Genomic DNA, 6,772 nt, shown 5'->3' on the forward strand with positions numbered 1-6,772 from the left:
TCTGTGCTCCATTTAGGGATGCAAACATAGAGTTACCACATTTTTCTAGTTTTCAAGAGAGGTTAGGAGTCTTTTGCTTTTTAACTCTTGGCAGCAGGGCTGGTGGCTTCACAGACATGCAACCTGTGCAGTCACACAGGACCTGGTACTAGGAAGGGCCTCGGTGCTTGGTTTAATGTGAAATTCTTAAACTTTGAACAAGGGGCCTGTATTTTCACGTTTCACTGGACCCCGCAAACTATGGAGCCAGTCCTAACATGAAGTTTGAATAAAGTTTAAGGTTAAATAAAGTTTAAATAAGGCTAAGAGTATGAAACAAAATATGTCTGAGGCTGGATGCAGCATGGGACACGTGTATGAACTTTCTTTTGCTAAATGGATTACGATTTCCCACTCCCCCAGAATCCCTGGGAAGAAATTTGTAGAGCCCAGAGGCTTTCTGGGGGTTGGAAGAAAGGCACAGATATTCCCCAGGTGTGAGATTCCACATGAGCTAGTGTAACCCTAACCAAAATAAAAAAAAAGAAACTTTTTTTTTCAGGGATGGGCAATAAGAACGTCACAATAAGAATATGCTGAAAAAAGGCGAGGGATAAATTGGGAGACTGGGATTGACATATACACACTACTGTATATAAAAGAGATAACTAATAAGAACCTGTTGTACAGCGCAGAGAACTCTACTCAATACTATGTAGTGGCCTGTATGGGAAAAGAATCTAAAAAAAAAAAAAGAAAAAGAAAAAGAGTGGATATATGTATATGTATAACTGATTCACTTTGCTGTACACCTGAAACTAATACAACATTGTAAGTCAACTATATGACAATAAAAATTAAAAAAAAAAAAAAAAAGAATATGTTGAGAAAAGGCTCAACATGAGGAATTAAGTGTTTGGTTTGGGATGGAGAGCTGGGTTGGGCCCTGCGTATGCCTGTTGCTGGAAGCTCTCCCAGAGCCATCCACCTGGGCACTGAGTTGGGCTTTGGGAAACTGGAACTGAGTTTGTTCCCCAGTATGACCAGCAGGACTCTGAGGGGCAGTACAGCCCACTGTATAAGCAACATGGAGACACAGCAAGTGAAAAAGTGAGAGGGACTGGCTAGACCCCAGTTTTCTGCCCGCAGTTGGGGAGCAGGATTCTTTCCCCTTTGGGCTGAGCCAGTCCCGAGGTTCTTGAGAGGTTTTCAGTTGGGCTGGGTCAGGAGTGCTGAGTTGTGAGAGGGAAATCTGGACTGCCTGTTTCAAGGTGGGCCTGAGCACGCCACTGTAAGTGAATGAGATTCTTGAGGGTCATGGTGCATGCCATGTCGGTTGACTCTCATCTGGAAGGGAAAATTTTGCCCCTGGTGAAAGGCACATCAGTCATCAGTGAGCAGAGTCCCGGGGATATTATGGAGAGATCCGGTTTTTAAGGCTGTGCATTGATTTATAGAAGCTCACTGAAAATATTATAGCGGAATGTTTGGTCAGGAGGTCTGCTTTTCTAGTTCTATTTCTGCCTGGTACTGGCTAACTGGAGAGTGTAAATTTAAAAAAAAGTAATTTCTTATGCACATTTATGCAAACTCCCTCAGGGGAATGAGTGAAAGACTGTTTGAGACCCTCTGAATTTCTTGGAAGAAAGTCGCTGTATAAATTAATATAGAGCTTTTTTTTTTTTCATCCCAGGTCTGCACGACACTTGGAAGAACACTTCCCATCACGCAAGGGAGAAGATGAAGCTCTCTACTGGTCTCTATCAGAGAAGCTAAAAATTCCCCTCTCTTTTCTGCAAGTTTCCCAAACCCCATGACTCTGATTTCCAGGCCAGAGAGTAAGGTTTAATTTTTATTACTCTTTATACTTTGCATATGGAGAGTGCCTGAACGGCACTGTGAGGTACTAGTTATTATGAGCCTGTTGTGAGCAAGGCCAGGCCTTGGTGTGACAAGAAATTCAATCACACCTGCTCAGTGATCTGTGGGCCCCAAGTCAGCTCCTATGTTCTCCTGACAAACAGCGCCCTCCCCCGCACTGGAGTTGGTGAGCCGACTCCTTCTTTGGGCTGAGCCAGTCCCAGGATTCTTAAGGGGTTGGGGTAGTGACCCCAAATTTAAGAGAATTGGAATTCTGTATGTGGCATTTCTACTTTCATTCCTAAACGGGAAGGAAGGAGAACAAGCATGTGGAAAATAAGAAACCTCGCTAAAAATTTTAACTTAAAAGACCACTGGGTTAAGAGAAATGAAAATTATGTCCATATAAAAACTTGTCCACAAATGTCATAGCAACATTATTCATAAGAGCTGAAAAGGAGAAACAGTTCAAATGGCCGCCTGGCCACCAACTAATGAGTGGATAAACAACATGTGGTATATCCCTACAATGGATTACTATCTGACAATAAAAAGGAATGAAATATTGACACATGCTACAACATGGATGAACCTTAAAACATTATGCTAAGTGAAAGAAGCCAGCCACAAGGGAACACCTATTGTATGATTCCATTTATATGAAGTTCCTAGGCTAGGTATATCTATAAAGACAAAAAGTAGACTATTGGTCACCAAGGGCTATAGGTCAGGGTGGAGACATTGGAAGATGACAGTTGAGTGGGTCAGAGTTTCTTTTGGCGGGTAATGAAAATGTTCTAAAACTAATTGTGGTGAAGGTTGAACAGCTCTGTGAATGTACCGAAACCACTGGATTTTGCACTTTAAATGGGTAAATTGCATGGTGTGCAAATTATGTCTCAATAAAGCTGTTAATCATTTTTTTAATGATACTCTAAAAACGACCATTGGTTTATGTATTTTTCTGAAGTTGCTCACCTTGAGATAAATGTGTCTAGGCTTAAAAACAGATTGTATGAACTAAGTAAAATGAGAATGTGGAAACAGTGATTTTTCTCCCAGGTAGAGAGACTGATTTGCAGAACCATGTGTAGACACAATAGTTGTACCAGTAAACGTTTTGAACTTTGCTGAACATTTTTTTCCTTAGCCTGAAATCATTAATACCTGTTTGCATGATGATACGGAAGTGGCTTTGTTGTTTTTGTCAGTTTCATATTCCTTTCCCTTCTTAACTAATAGCACCCCAATGTTCTCTTAAGGACCCACCCACCTCATTTTCAGTCCGTGTGGTTTGCATTTTGCTGACCCTATGCCTTAGGCTGTGTGACTCCGACCTGATCAATTAGCAAATTCTACCCAGTGGTGTTGGAGCTGGCTCATACCAGCTCATCTGAACCAACCAGTAAATTTTCAGGAATTTTGTGAGCCAGTTGTTAAACGTCATCACCATTAAAATTTAAAGTATATATATATTTATAATTAAATAAATTATATTTAAAACAAAGTTAATAGGCTCTCAAAACTCATCACTTTCTAATTATTTGAATACATTATACTCTTATCTGTGCTCTTGAGGCTACTGACATCTATTGGATCTGGATGGTGGAAGTACTATATAATGGTCCGCTACTGTGCATCTTTTCCCAACTCCAAGTTCAGTGACTTCCTGTTGATAACTTGAAGTTGGACATGGTGGCAGTATTTAAACCACAGAGGTTAGGCAAATATTATATATGAGGGCTCCCCCTTTTTTGTCAAGGAGATTGTTAAACATTTACTAGCTGTAGTGGGTTGAATGGTATTCCCCGCAAAATATGTCTGTATTCTAATCCCTGGAACTTGTGAATATGATCTTATTTCAAAAAAGGATCTTTGCAGGTGAAATTAAATTAAGGATCTTGAGATGAGATCATCCTGGATTATCCCAGGGGGCCATGCATACAATCACGTGTGTCCATATAAGATAAAGGCAGAGGGAGATTAAACACAAATACACAAAGGAGACACACAGATAAGAGATGGAGGCAATATGACCACAGAGGCAGAGATCTGAGTGAAGCGGCCACAAGCCGAGAATTGTCTGGAGCTACCAGAAGCTGGAAGAGATAAGAAACAGAATCTCCCCTAGAATCTCTGGAGGGAGAATAGCCCTGCTGACATCTTGATTTTGGATTACTGACCTCCAGAAAAGAGGAAGTAAATTCCTCTTATTTTAAGCCACCCAGTTTGTGGTAATTTGTTACAGCAACCACAGGAAACTAATGTACATGCTGCAGCATTATACATGGTTCAGGGATGGGCATGTGACCCATGCTAGGACAATGGGAGGTCAGCTTCTATTGTAAACGAAACACTCTGCTTCTACCAGGGGTGGCTATGTGGTTCCATCTTTGCCACCATATTTATTTGCCAAAGAAGGAAAACAGCATAGAAAGTGGTAAAGTTGGGATGTAGAGACAGAAAAAGAGAAAGAGAGAGAGAGTCCAGACAATGTTATTTGAGAAGCTAGATCTGTTCTACCACTGAATTTTTTAAATTCTTTGAACAAATTAATTTCTTTTCTTTCTAAACCAAGTTCTTATCCAATAAAGCCATGTTAATTTTCAGAGCACAGATAGGGTTGTAAATACAAACAACTGCTCTCATTTCATTAGTTACTATTTAAATCAAGCATAACTAACAAAGAAAATTAAAAGATGTATATATATATCAAACAGTGAACAATCTGAGATCTACCTGAATTCAATCGTCCACAATTATTGAGCCAACCATGTCTAAAACATTCCATTCAGGACAGATATCCATCTATTTAAGAGCTTACAATTTATTTGCCCGTAAGGAGTTTAGTGTAGCCCACATTAATGAGGTTACCAGCAGGATTAACTTTTCATTATATAGTCCATATTTTTCCAGACAGTACTAAATTCATGTAATTTCATTATTTTTCCTAAAGAGAATTTGTTTAATGCACAACTGAAGTATTTTAACTTGTTTATGAGATTACATTTAAGCACATTCACAGATCATAAAAAAATCTCTCAGAATTTTTGGGTTGGGAAAATATTCTTACAGTGATTTTCAATAATACTGTACCTTTGGTAATTTTGTACCTTTCAGCAATTTTTATTTTCCATTATCCTTAGTAATTTGTTAGTGTGGACAAGCACATTTCGAAAGGAGCATGCCTCAGAAAATCCTAAGGACAGACATACTGTATTGAATTATTTTTAAAGTAAAAAGAAAATATTTTTATCTTTAGCATGTCTATCTCTAACCATTTTTCCAGTTCAAGAGGTTTAAAATTAATTCTGTCCCTCATAATCCTATCTCTTACCTCTACTTTCACATACCTTTGTTTTTTGATGAGCACATTTTGGATGAATTCCCAGTCAACTTTTAAAATTTAATTAAACTCAGCTAAGTTTAACTCAGATAGCATTAACAGATAGTTTCTTGATAGCTGATTAACTGGGAACCCATCTTTAGGAATTCTAAGAAAAAAAGGTTGCTGAGTGTTGTTTGTTGCTAAAAGTTCTAATACTGATGTCACTAGCATCAATAAACGAATGCCCACTTGTGTTGATTTAAAAAGGAAATGAACTTTCAAATGCAAATATCCAAATATTACATTATTCTGAGTATTTTATACTTGCTAGTAGCATTACTTATCAAAAAAGAGAATTGGAGTATTTTCAAGTCAAAAAACCCACATAAACCATCAAACACATAAAGAACAAGCAAGCAGACTGCACACACACACACACGCAGGCACACACGCACACGTATGTGAAGCATAGGGAATAAAAGATTTTACTGAGGACATATATCATACATTCATCGGTCAATATTCAAGCCTGCTCTCTTAGTCTAGAACAGTACTCCTCCTATACAAAAAAGTAGCCACCTGGACTTCCCTGGTGGCGCAGTGGTTAAGACTCCACCTGCCAATGCAGGGGACACGGATTCGAGCCCTGGTCCGGGAAGATCCCACGTGCCGCGGAGCAACTAAGCCCGTGTGCCACAACTACTGAGCCCGCGTGCTGCAACTGCTGAAGCCCACGCGCCTAGAGCCAGTGCTCCGCAACAAGGGAAGCTACCGCAATGAGAAGCCCGCGCACCACAACGAAGAGTAGCCCCCGCTCACCGCAACTAGAGAAAGCCTGCGGACAGCAACGAAGACCCAACACAGCCAAAAAAAAAAAAAAAAAAAAAGGTAGCCACCAATGGAGAGGGATGGACTGAGAATTTGGGACTAGCAGATGCAAACTATTATATACAGCTAAACAACAAGCTCTTACTATATAGCACAGGGAACTATATTGGAAAAGAATATGAAAAAAGAATGTATATATATGTATAACTGAATCACTTTGCTGTACAGCAGAAATTAACACAACATTGTGAATCAACTATACTTCAATAATATAAATATTTTTTAAAAAGGTAGCCACCAAAATTTTGGGGGAGATTAGAGTCATTATCAATTTGGACTTGCAAGAAAACATGGGAAAATCAAAACTTAGCTTTCAGAATCCCCATTTTTGTAGCCCCCTAGAAGCCTAAAATAAAAATTGGGAACACATAAAGTTCACCAAAGACAGAGGTAAACAGACTCAAAATAAGTGTTTAGAAAGCTACTTTGTCCCCATGAACAAAAGCAGCATTTAAATATTACTCATTCTTGATAACGCTGGCTATGGAGAACTCAAGCAAGTTTGCTTTTTTCCTAAAGCAAAAAAAGAAACTCACTCACCACCAAAGCTGAAATACAAAGAACCGGAAAAAATCAGTGATTTGTTCCCCGATGGTAGCTTTATGCCAGAGGTACAAGAGTTTCTTTACACTAAATTGTTTTCTTCATGTGGAAAACATTGAAAGGAATCTAGGTGAGTGGATATAATTAAGTAGTTGTGTGGCTCTAAAATGCTCT

This window comes from Eubalaena glacialis, chromosome 9 (genome assembly GCF_028564815.1).
Source record: "Eubalaena glacialis isolate mEubGla1 chromosome 9, mEubGla1.1.hap2.+ XY, whole genome shotgun sequence".
Lineage (NCBI taxonomy): Eukaryota > Metazoa > Chordata > Mammalia > Artiodactyla > Balaenidae > Eubalaena > Eubalaena glacialis.